Genomic DNA, 19,245 nt, shown 5'->3' on the forward strand with positions numbered 1-19,245 from the left:
TCTAATTCGGAACATGTTGAAATCCACTCATTTTTTTAGTTTGAGTTTAGCTAATTGATATGGATTGTATTTTTTATTTTTATGCATTTTGGTACAAATAGATATAAAGTTTCACATGATAGTTGTTCATTGAAGTTTGAGACATATTAAATAAAATATTAAAGAGATATTAGAATATTATACTTACAATGAAGTTTATTTCAATATAAATATTTCAATATAAATTATGTTATATTATTATTATTATTATTATCAAGAAGTTATTTTTTTCCAATTTTCTAGACAAGAAGATTGTAAGCGTCTAATACGCTTGATAAGATGCTAGATACGAATTCAAAATCAAGGTAAATAAAAATAAATTTTGATGCTCAAAATCCTAAATATGTACGTTAATTATGGATATTGAGATAATTGCTTTTGCAACATTGGCTTATATAATTTTTAACTATTATATTATGGTTCGTACAAAATTGTTAGTATTTCAAGAGTTTTTAACAGATGAAAATGAAATATGATCATAGAACAAATTATTGAAAAATATTAATTAAGAAAATATTATTATTTGAATCTCTTCAAATTCTCAAATGTTGAGTATAATGATTCTAATTAATATAATTAATTTCACATATTAATTATAAAACGTTTTTTTTTGTACTGAGTGGTTACAAGTGCGATTTAATTTTATTTAACTAAAATTAATTTATGGACTTAATACTTCATTAAGAAAAAATAAAATGTTTAATTAATGGGTAAAAAATATTTTCACTTTCCTCTTTATACGCTTATGTCTCGATATTCTCTCTTATTTTTAAAAAAAAAAAACCCGAGAGGAAGATGGTTCTCTCCTAATTATCTTTTTCGTCCCTTCATTTTTTTTCAATTCTTTTGTTTGTTTTTCTTACTTACAAAATTCAAAAATATATAATTATTAGAATATATTAATGAAGTCAAATAAGTGATATCTGCGAGTATGGCTGATATTCTATTATAGTGAAAGAATGAAAAACAAATTGATCGAATGTCTTGATGAGATATTACGAGATGAAAATAGGAGAAATAATCATCTTAAACTGATTCAATTAGATATATTGGGTTATTGTAGCAGAATGAATAATTGAATTCGAATACTTGGTGGTCATGAAATTCCATCAACCAAAATAATTATCATCAAGATGAATTTGTTACTAATTCTTACGAATTTTATTTTTTTATATATAACATATTGAATTGATAAAGTTTCTCCATATGCAACATTAGAAAGTATTGATTGTAATAGTTTATAGAATAATATATTGATGTTGCTTCCATTTTAACATAGATTGTAATTCTTTTGTATCATATATATAATATTTAATTTTAATTGTAGTTTAATTCAATTTTTGTTTAACCTATATTGTAATTCTTTTGTATCGTAAATATAATATTTAATTTTAATTATAGTTTAATTCAATTTTTGGTTTTTTATTATATTCTAATATATTTCTTAATTAATCTGCTATTTTATTATTATTGTTTCACATAATATTTGGAATATGAAAATGTATTAAAATTCCTAAAAAGTACAAATCATTGAATTTTGTAAAAATAAATAAATCATTAATCTTTAGTTAAAATTCTATAAAAAAAAGTAGTCAATTATTTTTAAAATTAATTTAATTTGAATTATCATTAAAAAAATATATATTAATTTCAAATATACATAATATAAATTTTTTTCATAGCATGATAAAATTATTTAAAAGTAAATATGTCAATTTATTTATTTATCTAAATTATATAAAAGTTTCATATCCCGTGCATCGCACGGGTTTTCGACTAGTAGTAACTAAAATATGAAATTATTGCTTACTGACTTTTCATTTATTTCTATACCACAAAATCGTTAATTAATGCTAATTTATAAGGAATTTTAATTTTTAAATTTAACTAATTAAAAAAAATCTTAATATTTCTTATTTTAATTGATTAATTTTTGTATATTTCAGTTGATAAATTGAAAATTTTGATTAAATAGGATTTGTTACATTGGAGCCCCTCCGAGCTTTCCCTTCTGGCTCCGCCACTGCTCTTCGTGAAATCCGCAAGTACCAGAAAAGTACAGAGATGCTGATCAGAAAGCTCCCTTTCCAGCGCCTCGTCCGAGAGATCGCCCAAGATTTCAAGACTGATCTGAGGTTCCAGAGCTCCGCCGTTGCTGCTCTCCAAGAAGCTGCAGAGGCATATCTCGTTGGACTCTTTGAAGACACAAATCTGTGTGCCATTCATGCCAAGAGAGTCACAATTATGCCAAAAGATATGCAGTTGGCGAGAAGGATCAGAGGCGAGCGCGCTTGAGTATAGTCGAAATGAGTAGCCTTGTTTGTTGATTCTGACTAGTATCTTATTCGTGTTATTTTTTCGATCGTAGATTAAAACATAATAGGTTATTAGTAGGATGATTCTAATATCTTGGATGAGCTAGTGCTGTGAGTTGAATTAACCTGGTTGTTTGTTTCTCAATTACTTAATTGCAATCTAAGAAATTGAATAGTTTGTTCAATTGGAAGTTTCTTTGTGCATTATTCTGTATCGTTTTACTTTGGCATGGATGTTCAATTGGAAGTTTCTCTGTGAGTTGAATCAACCTTTTTGCATACTTTGCTGTCGTCTGTTTTTTTTGTTGTTCTTTAGAAAATTGATTGGTTTTGAAAACTGGAAACGATTGAAATTTTATGCTGTGTTGATGTTATCTGTTGGCATGGATGAGATATATGAATTCGGGTATTTATGCTGTGTTGATGTTATCTGTTGGCATGGAAACGATTGAAACGATAGAAGTTTGTTGTTCAGATCCAAAATCAGGTGTTCATTAATGTTGATGTATGTACTTGTGCTATTCTTTTATCTCAAATAACAGAGCTCCTTTTGGAGTGTTAGGCAATTGACTAGGGTTTGAGGCAGCTGTTGAAGCAACTGCTGATTTTTTGAACCTGCAACTGTTTGCGGACCAAAATTAAGGGTGGCAAAAGCGCATAATGCCTTTATAGAACTTGCTAATGGCAAAGCTTTTGCAGTTTGATTGTGGAATCTGCTGATGCCTATGTTTTGGTTTGTCTTATTTTCAATTATTACAACTCTAGTGGATATTCCTTTCTTACCAAGAAGGAGAAATCAATTGTGGTGAAGCCTAATCGAGTGGCTATTGACAATGGCCCTTCCCTTTGGCTGGGTATTTATGCCTGAGTTCTTAAGTGTATTGGCCTAGAAATTGAAGAACACCACGTCCATGAGAAAAATGAGCCGCTAAGGGTCAATGTACTCACCAAGCACATTCAAGGACATTCTTTATAAACAATTTTCATGCTTTCTCATTGTGTTCACTTCATGCTTCAGATTGTTCTAAAGTTGCTTGGAACATAAATTAGTAAATGCTTACTGGGGACTGCAATAGTTTTTGATACTGGAGATTCATGGTTTCCACTTCAACACCACCTCACGATAGGTATGATGCATGTCACCATTAGACAATTGATAATAAAAAAATAGAAATGGATCGATTTTGGATACGAATTACATGTTAGAATATTAAGAAAATTCATTTTTTAATTGCCATGTGTCGTTATGTGATTGCCATGTGGCGATACATGTCAAATATATTAGGCATAATGGTCAAATTTAACCTTAAAGTTTTTTAGCTCTAACTTATGAAATGATGCAAATTTAACCTTAATGTTTTTAAGCAAGATCAATTTTAGCTATCTGCTATTAAAAATTTGAAAAATTAGTTTGATTGTTATCTAAACACAGTAGGTGATATAAAACAGTTTAACAAAAAAAAATTGTGATCAACTTATGTGTAGCAGATTAGTTTTTAGCATTTTAATAGAATATTTGTAATTTTGTTACTAATACACATTTTAGACACAATTGATATTTGGAATGTCTAAAGTGATAGTTAAATACTAGTCAAACTAACTTTTTCTAATTTTCAATAACGTAGGACTAAAATTGATCTTGTTTGGAAATATTAGGGTTAAATTTGCACAATTTCATGTTAAGGCTAAATCTGCACTTCCTTTAAAACGTTAGAATTAAATTTGGTCATTATCCAAAATCCCGATGTTCATTAATGTTGAGGTATATATTTGGGCTTTTCTTTTTATCTCAAATAACAGAGCTCCTTTTGGAGTGTTAAGCAATCGACTAGGGTTGGAGGCAGCTGCTGATTTTTTGAACCTGTGATTGTTTGCGGACCAAAATTAAGGGAAGCAAAAGCAAATAAGGCCTTTATAGAACTTGTTAATGCCAAGCTTTTGTGGTGTGATTGTGGAATCTGCTTATGACTATGTTTTGGTTTGTCTTATCTTCAATGATTACAGCTCTGGTTTTGATATTCCAGGCTTATCAAGCAGGAGAAATGAATTGTAGTGAAGCCGAATCGAGTGGCTATTGCCAATTGAAGAACACCACAGCCATGAGAAAAATGAACCTCTAAGGGTCAATGTACTCATCAAGCACATTCAGGTAAAGAACATTTTTTATAACCCATTTTCATGCTTTCTCATTGTGTTCACTTCATGCTTCAGATTGTTCTAAAGTTCTTGGAACATGAATTAGTAAATGCTTACTGGGGACTGCAGTAGTTTTTGATATTGATATTGGAGATTCATGGTTAGAGCATCTCCAATAGATTATAATGAACTATTCAATATACTCTTTTATTAAATCTCTCATATTGGAGTGAGTTTAGTATATTGATGGCTTATTAACCACTAAATGTTTATTAAGCTTTTGATTATATATATATATATATATATATATATATTCTGATGTAGAGAATCAGTTTAGAATTTAGAAAGAGAGAATACAGAAAAAGAGAGAAGTAGAAGGAATTACAAATAATATTCTTCATTGATGCCTAGGCTCTCAAAAGGCATGACTCATATAAAGCAATGTAGTACAATGATGAGGGTACCACCACCTGTCCTAACTTTTATGAATACATCCAAAACAACAAAAGCAACAATCTAATAATACATAACAAACTCACAAGCACCTAGCTACCTGGTTAATAACCATTTTAGTCCTTCTTCTTCTTAGAAATTGCTGGCAAATAGTAGCAGCATCTTCCCAAGTAGCATCCACATCGGACAGTCCATTCCAGAAAATGAATAGCTGATACACAGAAGTGTCCCCACGAATAACATTCCTCGTGTTGATCACTTTTAGAGGGGTCAACTCCCATTCATCATTGAATGGAGGAGGCAGAGTAGTCAACACTGGTGTAGCAGGGATGAGTTGCTTCTTAAGGAGAGAGACATGGAATACAGGGTGGATTCTGCTTCCCCAAGCCTTTGTCCAACCAACCGATACCGATGGGTCTCTTGCCCTATACACGTCTTGTCAATGCATATCTCAGCACACCGTCCTTAAAGGTCACCCTATATAGAAAACCTTCCATAGACTATAGACTATCTTGAGTCCCAAAGTGTCCATAGGGTTCCACCCATTTGTAGGCATTCACTTCTCTTTCCTAAGAAGGCTGAATGCCCGAATCTCTTAGTCCTCGATGGACTAAGGTGGATCTCTAAGCTAGTGCTGACCACTAACCCAAGGGGTGGTAGAAATCTAAAGCTAGAGGAGTCCATGTTCCTTATACCAAATTGGGGTTTGTCCCTAGCGAACGTTGATATGTCCCATTCGTCACTGCTCCATGAAGCCTCCTCGTAGCTTCCCCATTACTTGGAACTGAGTTTTCCTAGGGGCCAACTCCATCTCTTACACTGGGCAAAAGCATCCTTCTACTAAATACTAAAGATAGTGTGTTGGCGCTAGTCTTCCAAACAAATCTATAACTATTCTTTTGCGACTCCAGCTGGCTTTTTAGGAAGTCAGTTCCCATTCCGCTCCTGGGCCGGCTTGCCTGCCAGCGGTAGTGGGAATTCTCTCTGGGCTTGAGATTTATATTTTTTACTTGGGTTGAACCCGACGCAAGCCCGCATTTAAAATGTGATGCGAACCCACGAGGAACGGTGCCTCGAAAACCCAACAACTAGATTTGATCCCCAAGAAAGCTAACGAATCAGGGTTGGATAGAAAAGAACCTTTGTAAAACAGAGTTGCAAAGACCCAATCCCAATCTCCAACAACCAAGAATAAAAATCCGAATGATAAATTGAGACGGAAGAAAACCCCTGCAAAACGGAGTTGCAAAGACCCAATCCATAGTCTAACTAACAAGGATTCGATTCCGACTTGTTCAGTTGTAGTGCCTCAAAGAACACAAGAGAAACCCTCACTTGAATCTCAAGAGAAAAAATCCTGAATTTAATTTCAATAAAAAACGTTGGCTGCCAGTTACAATAAAAGAGAAAGCTATAAATACCTAAGCTAGTAAATTAAATCGGACTTAATATATCCTTACAAGCCAAATAACACTAAACATTAAACCAAGGGCAAAAATGGAAGTTTAACTAAAGTAGGGAAGGTAAATAAAAACCTAATAATAATAAAGCACAAAGTGGGCCAACTAAGCCTTGCATTCCTGTCAATCCAAATTGTGCCCAGGAGCCAAAATCTATTAAGCCGTGCCCACGTCAATCCCACGCCATTTTTGTTATGGAGAAACAGAAGCCAGAATCTCTTAAGCCGTGCCCACGTCAATCCCACGCCACTTTTGTTATAGAGAAACAGAAGCCAAAGTCGTCTAAGCCGTGCCCATGCCTTAGGAATCTTCTGAAATTGTTATTAAATCCTTCAGAAGAAAGTCAATCAATCTTAAACATTCTCATGTGAATCCGAATGCTCCAATTGACCTCCGTATTCACATTCCATGCAACTTGAAAGAGATACGACGATTAATGGACCATTAATTTCAGAAACTCCGTTTTTATCCGCGAAGTCCATCAGTTGGACCATATATGATTGAAGCTCCTCTTCAAACTGCTTGGCTCTTGCTTGGGTAATGGGTCTATCGGAAAGCTTTAATTGAGTGTTGTGAGATCCCAAGTTTGAACTCTGATTTCCATTCTCATCATTCCCTCCCTCCTCAAGAGGATTCGTCCACGAATCACTATCTGCATCATAGAAGGAGAGATCAGAAACATTAAAAGTAGCAGAAACATTATAATCACCAGGTAGGTCTATTTTGTAGGCATTATCATTCACTCGCTCCAAAACTCGAAATGGTCCATCGCCTTGAGGTTGGAGCTTATTTTTACGGAGTCCAGGAAATCGCTCCTTTAAAAAATGCACCCACACTAAATCGCCGGGAGCAAACACAACTCGTTTACGATGTCGATTCACTTTTGAAGCAACCCGTCGATTCTTCTCTTCGATATGCGTGCAAACCTTCTCATGAATGGATTTCACTAACTCAGCCTTTTCAACGCCATCTGTACTAGACCTTGCATCCACAGGTAAAGGTAACAAATCCATAGGAGTTAGAGGGTTAAGTCCGTAAACAATCTCAAATTGCGAAAACAAAGTAGATGAATGAATGCTACGATTATATGCAAATTCAACCATAGGCAAACACTCTTCCCAACTCTTAAGATTTTTACTGACTATCATACGTAAAATTTGACCAAGGGTTCGATTAACGACCTCAGTCTGTCCATCCGTTTGGGGATGACAAGCAGTAGAGTATAAAAGCTTAGTACCCAGTCGACTCCATAAAACACGCCAAAAATGACTAAAAAACTTGGCATCTCGATCGGATACTATAGTCTTAGGGACTTCATGTAACTTAACAACCTCGCGAAAGAAAAGATCGGTAACATTAGTAGCATCATCGGTTTTATGTCAAGGAATGAAATGTGCCATCTTACTAAACCTATCAACTACGACAAAGATAGAATCACGACCTTTCTTTGTCCTAGGTAACCCTACAATAAAATCCATGGAAATATCTACCCAGGGTTCCGTAGGTACAGGTAATGGTGTGTAAAGACCTTGAGACAAAACCTTAGACTTGGCCTTTTTACAAGTGATGCACCTAGAACAAAATCTATTGACATCCCTACGCATTTTTTGCCAAAAGAAATGTTCATGCAAAATATCTAAAGTTTTTCTAACCCCAAAATGCCCTATTAAACCACCACCATGAGCTTTCCTAACAAGTAATTCTCTATATGAACATTGTGGGACACAAAGTCTATTCTCACGAAACAAAAATCCATCAAGTATATAGAACTTGTCCACAGCAGACTTACCACACAAAGAGTAAATGTCACCAAAATCAACATCACCATGATACAACTCTTTAAGATGTTCAAATCACAAGAGTTTGGTAGTTAATGAAGTTAAGAGAACATACCTGCGTGATAGTGCATCAGCCACCACATTTTCCTTACCTTGCTTGTACTGGATGGTATAAGGAAAAGTCTCAATGAATTCCATCCACCGGGCATGCCGCCTGTTTAATTTCCCTTGCCATTTGAGATGCTTCAGGGACTCATGGTCAGAATGAATGACAAACTCTTTGGGCCAGAGGTAGTGTTGCCATGTCTCCAATGCCCGCACTAGAGCGTATAGCTCTTTGTCATATGTGGGGTAATTAAGTGCAGCCCCACTCAGCTTTTCGCTAAAGAAAGCGAGCGGTTGTTTATCCTGCATCAAAACAGCACCAATACCTATGCCGGAGGCATCACATTCAATCTCAAATGCTTTCTCAAAGTTAGGTAATGCAAGGATAGGAGCAGAACATAATTTATCTTTCAGAATATTAAAAGCATTCTCCTGTGCTACCCCCCATGAAAATCCAACTGTTTTTTTAATCACCTATGTGAGGGGAGCAACTAAAGTGATAAAGTCCCTCACGAATCGTCTGTAAAATGATGCTAAGCCATGAAAGCTTCGGATCTCAGACACATTACTAGGTGCAGGCCAATCACGAATTGCCCTTACCTTTTCCTCATCTACTTCAATGCCCTTAGCAGTCACAATATAACCAAGAAAAACAATTCGATCCGTGCAAAAAGAACACTTAGACATGTTAGCATACAATTTTTCCTTTCTAAGCACATCAAAGACACTTTTCAAGTGACCTATATGCTCTTCTAATGACTTACTATACACCAATATGTCATCAAAGTAAACTACCACAAACTTGCCTATGAATGCACGCAACACATGATTCATTAAGCGCATAAAAGTGGATGGTGCATTAGTTAGACCAAAAGGCATAATGAGCCATTCATACAAATCGTGTTTAGTTTTAAAAGCAGTTTTCCATTCATCCCCTTCTCTCATTCTAATCTGATGGTATCCGTTTTTTAAATCTATCTTACTAAACACTATAGCTCCATGTAATTCATCCAACATATCATCTAACCTAGGGATAGGATGACGATACTTTACCGTTATGTTGTTGACAGCTCGACAATCAACATACATTCTCCAGTTCCCGTCTTTCTTAGGCACAAGAAGCACATGAACAGCACATGGACTCATCGACTCTCTCACATATCCCTTAGCAAGCAACTCTTCCACTTGGCGTTGTAATTCCTTAGTCTCCTCAGGATTACACCGGTAAGCTGGACGATTAGGGATAACTGCTCCAGGTACTAAGTCGATCTGGTGTTCGATGCCTCGAATAGGTGGCAATCCTTCAGGCAAGTCTTCAGGCATCACATCTTGATACTCCTGCAAAAGAGAAACACAAGAACTAGGCAGGACATTGTCAACTTGATTTACATACGCGTCTTTATAAATAACTAATAACACAGGCTTATTCATAGAAAGAGCATACTTAACCTCACTGGATTTTGTAAAGAAATTGACCTTAATCCGCCCCACACTGTTATTCTCTCTTGACTCTCCTTTTGCATGTGGCCCCTCTCCTTTTATACTCTCAGAACTATTTTTACCTCGACTCACTCGCTCCTTGGCCACATCAATATCAATTATCTTTTTTTTTTTTCAGATTTGGCTTTTCTCTCCCCAAGTCCCCCTTACCATCACTCTTCTGATCATGCTTTTCTCTCAAATCTCTCTGTTTATCAAAGGACTCAGGTGCTTTGTTAGAAACAGCCCCGCTGCGGTCTCTAAGCTTAATTTGGCCCTCATAGACCTCTTCTGGTGTCAAGGGAGCGAGAATAATTTTCCTTCCATCATGCATAAAACTATATTGATTCTTTCTCCCTAAATGCATAGCATTTTTTTTTATCAAACTGCCATGGTCTACCTAGCAAAATATGACCGGCTTGCATAGGAACTACATCACAAAGCAAATCATCTTGGTATTGCCCAATCTTGAGTGACACTAAAACTTGCTTATTAACCCTTATTTCCCCACAATCATTTAACCATTGCAATTTATAAGGATGTGGGTGCTTTGTTACTGGCAATCCTAACTTCTCTACCAAAGTAGTACTAGATGCATTAGCACAACTACCACTATCAATAATCACACTACATACCTGGCTTTGCACGAGACATCGAGTGTGGAAAATATTTTCCCGTTGTTTCTTGTCCTCTGCAATCTTCATTTGAGCACTCAATAGTCGTAAGATGACTAATGATTCTCCCCTCTCGGCTTTAATATAGCCGTCTGCCTCATCAGAATCAAATTCCCCTTCATCTTCATCTACCTCACACTCACTCTCACTATCAGTGACCACTGCACCTCCTCTCATCACCATAGCTCTTCTATTCGTGCATTCAGAAGCTATGTGCCCGAAACCTAAACATTTGAAACAATGAATTTTACTTGTCCTCGGCTTCTCCTCTACCTTCTGTTTGTTCTTGTCAGCGGAGTCTGTCTTAGGTGTGGGTTTGTCAAACTTGGATGGATTTCTGCTTCCCCTCTCTTGATTTCCCCACCGGCTCTTCCAATCAGAGTTGGTAGATGAGGAACCCCCATTGTAGGTTCTAGCTTCCTTTCTCTCCTTAAGTTGGCGTTCAGCTGTCTTTGCTGCATGTACCATGTCTTCTAAATCCACACAATGCTGAAGTTCGACAATATTGGTTATGTCCTGATTAAGGCCAGCAAAAAATCGAGACTTGGTAGCTCTCCGATCTTCCACTACATCGGCTCTCAACATTGCCATTTCCATCTCCTTGTAGTAAGCATCTACGCTCTTAGAGCCTTGACGAAGGGATTGCAATTTTCTGTATAAGCCATCATAGTAATCATTAGGAACAAAACGCTTCCTCATAACGGCTTTCATCTCACCCCACGTGTCAATTTGTGGCTCTCTGCTTCTATATCTAGAGGTGACAAGCTGATCCCACCAAACTAATGCATAGTCTGTGAACTCAATCACTGCTGCCCTCACTTTCTTCTCCTCAGAATAATTATGACAGTCAAATAGAAGTTCAATTCTTTTCTCCCATTGTAGGTAAGATTCTGGATTATCCTTACCGTTGAATGCGGGAATCTTCAGCTTCACATTCCCAAGACCTCTGTCTTCTCTGCCTTGTCCCTCATGTTGCCAAACTCGTCTATCCCGGTTATCACGTCGATTTTGTTCTTCGACGTTGCGTGCTTCTAAAGCAACTCTATGATTCTCCTCAATCACATCCATACGCTCAATCAACCGGTTTAACAAGGTCAATACTTGTTCCTCCGCCATTTTTTTTTCTCTACACAGGAAAAGAAACATAACTAAACAGATAACGTTGAACAAACACAAGAAAAAAAATTAATCCAAGCTCACAATCCTCTCGGTGTTTCGCTCAATTCTTTGGCTTTTCACTCTGATACGCTCACCACTCGTTGCCTTTTACCGCTCGATTTCTCTTATTGTGCTCTTTAAAACACTCAATAGAATAAAATTCAGTTTCAAAATCTTGAAAGTCCAAACCGGAATTAAATCCTGCAACCTAAGAAGCAAAACAGTAAACAAGAACGGATCGCAGAATAACAAGTCGATGACCAAAATTAATGTGACGATATGGAAGTATATCACGAAACAATGATAATCCAGATACGAATGGCAAAGTTGAGGTTTTATTGTGCAATCTCCTTTTCACTCTAATGTTGAAAGCACCTAAGTTTGTGATGTACTTTGAATTGAAAATATCTTTATTTTTTCCTTGACTTCTTTTTCGATTTTTTTTTATGTAATTCTTAAATTGAATTGAATAGGATATCAATCCTGGAAAAAGATGGATTACAAATAGAACAAGGATACTACCATGTAATGGATTTCAAATAGAACAAGGATACTACCAGGTGTATTCGTGAACCTTTTTGATTAGGTTGTAACCTAATTTCCAATTTGACAATTCGCAAGAAGAAGGAAAAAAAACAAAAAGAAAAGAAAATAATAATAATAATCAAAGAAAGCGACCGATAGAATAAACCTGAAAAGTTAGAGCTTGGCTCTGATACCAAACTGATGTTGTAACACCCTGATCCAATACTATGTAGATATTGTCCGCTTTGGCCCAATTCCAACACATTGGGCCTCACGGCTTTAAAACGAGTCTGCATGTATTGGATTCACATCTTACTAATAAGCCCCAATCACTCCCTCTCCATTTTCGATGTGGGATTCAGTTCATTCATGTCCCCATCGCCATCCTTTAGGGCCGCTCCTTGCTCAGGCCTTCTACCCCGGCGCCACCCACTTCGGACCGGGTCGTTACAGGCCAACCAGCTTCCGTCTGGTTCGTCCCCGAACCACACATCGTACGTGGAGAGTCGGCTCTGATACCAATTGTAACACCCTGGTCCAATACCATGTAGATATTGTCCGCTCTGGCCCAATTCCAACACATTGGGCCTCACGGCTTTAAAACGCGTCTGCATGTATTGGATTCACATCTTACTAATAAGCCCCAATCACTCCCTCTCCATTTCCGATGTGGGATTCAGTTCATTCCTGTCCCCATCACCATCCCTTAGGACCGCTCCTTGCTCAGGTCTTCTACCCCGGCGCCACCTACTCCGGACCGGATCGTTACAGATGCGAACCCACGAGGAACGGTGCCCCGAAAACCCAACAACTAGATTTGATCCCCAAGAAAGCTAACAAATCAGGGTTGGATAGAAAAGAACTTTTGTAAAACAGAGTTGCAAAGACCCAATCCCAATCTCCAACAACCAAGAATAAAAATTCGAATGATAAATTGAGACGGAAGAAAACCCCCTGCAAAACGGAGTTGTAAAGACCCAATCTAACTAACAAGGATTCGATTCCGAATTGTTCAGTTGTAGTGCCCCAAAGAACACAAGAGAAACCCTCACTTGAATCTCAAGAGAAAAAATCCTGAATTTAATTTCAATAAAAAACGTTGGCTGCCGGTTACAATAAAAGAGAAAGTTATAAATACCTAAGCTAGTAAATTAAATCAGACTTAATATGTCCTTACAAGCCAAATAACACTAAACATTAAACCAAGGACAAAAATGGAAGTTTAACTAAAGTAGGGAAGGTAAACAAAAACCTAATAATAATAAAGCACATCCAAATTGTGCCCAGGAGCCAAAATCTATTAAGTCGTGCCCACGTCAATCCCACGCCATTTTTGTTATGGAGAAACAGAAGCCAGAATCTGTTAAGTCGTGCCCACGTCAATCCCACGCCACTTTTGTTATAGAGAAACAGAAGCCAAATTCGTCTAAGCCGTGCCCACGTCTTAGGAAAACTTGTGAAATTGTTATTAAATCCTTCAGAAGAAAGTCAATCAATCTTAAACATTCTCATGTGAATCCGAATGCTCCAATTGACATCCGTATTCACATCCCATGCAACTTGAAAGAGATACGATGATTAATGGACCATTAATTTCAGAAACTCTGTTTTTATCCGTGACGTCCATCACTTGGACCATATATGATTGAAGCTCATCTTCAAACTGTTTGGCTCTTGCTCGGGTAATGGGTCCATCGGGAAGCTTTAATTGAGTGTTGTGAGATCCCAAGTTTGAACTCTGATTTCCATTCTCATCAAAATGTGTGGATTGGGTTGGGTCTGGACAGAGAATTGTAAAGCTCAATCCGAGTTTAAACATGTCTGGATAGATTAAGAGTTTTTATAGAAATGTTAACTTATCATTAATATTAGTTGGAATTTCACCAATATGGTAGATGAGAGAACAAATATTACTAACTAATATGTAAAGGCAAAGACTAACATTTCAGATAGGTTACGAGACAATATTAAGTCAAAAATAAACATTTTAGATATATGAGGAGAGGGGTAAATAGCTTCTATGGTAAATAAAGTAGAGACTTTATGCGTAAGTGGTCATTAAAGTAGTGTTGGACTCAATAAAGTCACTAAAGTAGCAAATTTGTGTTAATAAAATCAATATGGTCGAATTCGATAATTTGGACCGTTCAAAAACTATCGTGTTTGGCACGTCAACAACACCTCACAATATGTATAAATGTCGCCATATGACAATTAATTTAAAAAATAGAGAGAAATGGATCAATTTTGGATGTGGGTTATATGTTAGAATATTCACAAAATTTATTTTTTAATTATTACGTGTCATTATGTGGCTGCCACGTGGCGACACATATCAAATATATTGTGAAGTGTTGTTGATATTGTAGCCACATAAACTTTACGGTGGCCTAGATAGTTGGATGCAGTTATAATGACTTTATGCATTTTCCTCACATGAATTTGCATATCTTTATTGTTGTTGTTGTTGTAACACGTATTATGATTATATAGTTTCTTTTTTGACAGTTTGGCTGATTTCTCAGTTTGAGATTCGTCAAACGTTTAGGTGGATCATATCTCAATTAAAGCTTTATACGAACACTAAAACTCGAACTCAAAAATTAGTTTAACCGACTTGAGACCCTTAACTATTCAAACTAACCTTAATTGGTTACAAGGCCGGCTCCGGGCTAGGCCAGGAGTACCCTGGCCTAGGACCCAAGGATGTAAGGGGGTCTAAATTTCTTATTAGGTGTTTATGTATATATAATGCATAAAAAAACAATTTATGTCAAAAGTCAATAAGTAGCCTAGTGCTAAAGCTTGCAATTTCCAACCTAACAACATATGTTTTTTAGATGCAGATAAATCAAGTTTTTTTCTCAAACATAACATGTGTTTTAGATGCCGGACAAATCAAGTGTTTTTTATCAAAAAAACAATATACAAATATTAAAGAGAGAGAATTTACACAAACAATCAATTTTAAAAACTTATTTACAATTATATCAAATAATATTTTAAATTATCTCAAATAAATAAAATCATTATTTTTATATTGAAACCACACTAATTTTAACTAGTTAGCGTTTTATAACTAGTAAAATGGTTATAAAATAGTAACCAGTAAACATTAGGCCAAATTAAACCTTATCTACCAAGCCTTATTTAATAAAAAAATCATACCATTATGACGTATGAAAGTCTTGCAACTGAAGTTGCAGATGTGAATTTGATAAAAAAAAGTATGTTGTCTGAGAAAAATGATTGGAAATGAATTTAGAGCTATCCAAATATTAAAAATTAAAAAGGACTTGAGTAGATAATAAGTTTTTCCTATTTTTTACGAGTTAAGAAAACCATGTTGTTTGATATGCTTAATAGAAGCGTATATATATTGAATTAATTAAACATTTAAAACATTACTTCTTATTCGTATACTTTGAGTGAAGGTATTTTAATGAGTAAAAATGTAAAATAATTATATATATACTATAAAAGTAAAGAGATTATACAGTGTAATTGAATTTTTTTGCCCCAATTGCACCCTTTATTACTCATGTATCTTTCATTTTAGCTGTACTTTTTTGTCATCTCAATCGGTTCTGATTCTATCCTTTAATTGCGCCTGTCCAAGAAGAAGTGATTTAGACATTTGTGTAATTAGCACACTCGCATCAAAACCTCTTTATGGGAAATTCAGACCTTTCTCACCCAGTTGTTTAGGTTACTCCTATCTTTCAATCACTTCTTTCTTCCTCCATTTCCCCTGCCAAAGCTGCTCCTCTTTCTAGCGATTTCTTTTTCTCTTCCTTACCAATCTTTGTTGCTTCGATTTCCTCTCTTTTTGCACTATCATCGATTTTGTATGGATTTGTGCTTCTGTGTTATTTTTCAGAGTGAGCATCTTCTCTCTTTCATGGCTTCCCTTTCAGATCGATTTCTTTAAGAGGTTTGATTTTTCCATTCTTAAATTTTTTTCGCTCTCACCTAAATCTGTGTTGGTTTTCAGACCGCGTCTACGATCTTCGTTTTCGTGGGGATGCTTTCCTTGTACAGATCCTCTGCATACATCGCTTTATCCTCGACTTCTTCTTTGCCCAATTCAACGATGCTTATGGTGGAGGTTTGTTTCTTTACTATTTCTAATTTGTGTATTTTATGTACTGATTTTAATCATTGATTTGTGCTTCTGTTTGATTTTCCAGAGTGGGCATCTTCTCTATTTCATGGCTTCCCTTTCAAATCGATTTCTTCATGAGGTTTGATTTTTCCATTCTTAATTTTTTTTTCGCTCTCTCACCTAAATATGCATTGTTTTTAAGATCGCGTCTACGATCTTCGTTTTCGTGGGGTTTCCTTCCTTTTACAGATCCTCTACATACATGCTTATGGTTGAGGTTTGTTTCTTTACTATTTCTAATTTGTGTATTTTATATACTGATTTGTGTATTTAATCTTTACCAATCTTTAGTATAGTTTTTCGACTTCACTTTGCATTTCTGTTTTACTTTGGATGTTGTGTGCTTGCTTCCCTTCCTTCCAGATTTTGACAAATTGACTCGAACTTTGAAGATTCAATTTTGCATAGTCGTTTTGTTCTCTCGCCAGCGAATGTTCTATCGCGGACCGCAGTACCCCGGACTTTCAACATAGTTTATCCAACCACTTTCTGGGTTTCAAGGTTAACGTTTCTTTTCAAATGGATATGTGAATTCAAGGTGCAATTGCTCATTGAAAAAAATCCATAATGCAAAACAAGAGTATGAGTAATAAAATCTAATTTTAATGAAAATATTGTTAATTATTCTGTGTTTTTGGAGATTTTAACTTCAAGTAATTCAGCTAGCTGATAAATCTATGTCAATTATTCATTAGTGGCATGCACATGTTATTCTTTATCTCTAATCTCTTATATAATAAAAATAATTAAGAGAGATTAAACTTTTTATTGCTTCTTTTACAATGTTCAACCTTAAATTTTCTGTTTGCATTTTGTTTCCATGCAAGAGACATAAGCTGATAAAATTCAACAAGGTGAACTTTTGTTTGGAAAATGACGTATCAATTTTTAGTAGATGTATATACTTTTGTGTTTTAGAAACAACTGTTATTTTTCCACCATTAAAGACGAAGTTTTATATATTTGAGTTTCTTTGTACCATACATCAAGGAGGTTGCATCAAGCAGGTGTTGTTGGAGTTTCTTGACCATCTTCATTCATTTTTCTTGGTTGACCGACCAACACTACAGTCTTTTTCGTTAGAACCAGTAATTTTAATTTGTTTGTGTTTTAATTTTTGCTTTTTTCCTCTCATTTTCTCTGTCATTGGTTTGTTCCCCCTTAATGAGTCTTTTTTATTTATTGTTGTTAATAAGCTTTGTGTTTATTCAATTATGTCATGAGTTACCTCCAGATCTTATTTTACTCTTGATATGATTGAGTATAACATTTTTTTCATTTAGAAATTTAATGATGAAGGCTAGGATGGTGGTTGGTGTAGGGTTGAATAAATAATAATTTATTTCTATAAATTTGTTTTTTTTGGTAAAAAGAGAAGTAAAATGAAAGTTCATTCATGGAGTCAATATATCAACAACATTAAAAGGTTCCAACTTGAATACAACAATTAGCTTCAGTTTCATTGATAGTGATCAATGTTTGTGCATGTTCTCTGTTAATGCAACTTTTGCATTTTGTTGAATGCCTATGAAGCATAATAGTATCGTCATAAAAAAATAAGAAAAATATTGATTACAAAATCAGCTTGATATTTTTAACATGCATTGTATGAATCAATGATTTTTTATTTGTTACTATGTATTATTAATATATTGCAGAAATTTAGGAATGATGGTAACATATTGGTAGCATAACAAGTTCTAATGTTTTTTACAAGTGAATATGCAATTTTATGTCTTTCTTTTTCTTCAACTTGATTCTACCATCAATGCAATTTTTTAGAGCCTAAAGTAGAATGAAAACATGAGGTTTTGTAGGCCATATTTACAAAGAACAATATTATGGGATATTTTTGTATATTGTAAATATGTTTTGCCCTTTTTTTATATTGTTTAACTATATGATAATTGTATACTAAATCGATTTAACTTCTACATTTTGACTATGTAAAATTCAAATTACATAAAGACATAATATATCACTAGAACAATACTCAAGGCTTTGCTTTTTAGAACAATTATTTCAAATATATAGGCTACTATTATACTTATTATTTAATTCATAGTAATGAAAAGATGAAATAAATTTCCAAATAATAAAGTCAAATAATATTTTAAACATATATTTAGTAGTAGAAGCAAAAAAAAGTACAGAACTTTCTTAAACAATTTATGAACATGGATTATTTTTTTTAATGTGGACAATTATTCTTCATGTTTTCTTATTGTTTCTATGAGCTTACACAAAATTTTGTTTATTTTTTTTGTTCGACAGGAAACATGCGTAGCTAAAGTGGTTTCTATTGATGAAGTTTTTCTTTTTATTGATATGTACTTTTTTTCTTGAAGTTAAAGTGTTTAACTTTCCACATGGAAGCATTTGGATGTATTATTTTCTTGAAGTTAAAAGTGTTTTGTAACTTTCCATATGGAAGCATTTGGATGTATTAAAGGTTATACATTACTGTCTTTTTAGCTCCTTAAACTTACATGGTGTTTTATTAGCTTCCTAAACTTGCTTAAAATATTACAATTAAGTCTTTAAATCTAAATGTCATAAAGATAATAGAAAGTTAATTTGTTTTAAAGATTTAGAATCATGAATTAGACTTTTATTTTGTAAGTTTTGAATTTTTTTTTATAAGTTTAGACAAATTGAAATTATCACTTTAATCAAGCTCAGAGATAAATTGATCATTGTAAGCAAGTTCGGAGGGGTAATAGATCATTTTAAATAAAATAAGTTACTTAAAGCAAGTTCATGAGCTTTTGATGTATTAAGCCTCTATTAAATTTTTACGACATTGATATGCTATTTTTTTTTATTTTTTTATGGTTAGACTTGATTATGTAATGAAAAAATAATTTTATAACTAGTTTTTGTTTAATGATTTTTTTTTAGCATATTTGTTTAACTATAAAAATATATTTAAGAGTTATATATTTAAACAATGTTAGC

At 34.5% G+C, this 19,245-nt stretch overlaps 1 long non-coding RNA gene across 1 annotated transcript; it reads left to right on the forward strand.

The window, feature by feature from the left end:
• The first annotated feature begins 15,689 nt into the window (after positions 1 to 15,689).
• On the forward strand, positions 15,690 to 18,756 carry LOC136234025 (uncharacterized). Its single transcript, XR_010691020.1, has 5 exons — positions 15,690 to 16,003; positions 16,117 to 16,230; positions 16,313 to 16,504; positions 16,651 to 16,788; positions 18,562 to 18,756. It is a non-coding gene; the product is annotated as an uncharacterized lncRNA (long non-coding RNA).
• The last annotated feature ends 489 nt before the right edge of the window (positions 18,757 to 19,245 follow it).

This window comes from Euphorbia lathyris, chromosome 6, assembly GCF_963576675.1.
Source record: "Euphorbia lathyris chromosome 6, ddEupLath1.1, whole genome shotgun sequence".
Taxonomy (NCBI): domain Eukaryota; kingdom Viridiplantae; phylum Streptophyta; class Magnoliopsida; order Malpighiales; family Euphorbiaceae; genus Euphorbia; species Euphorbia lathyris.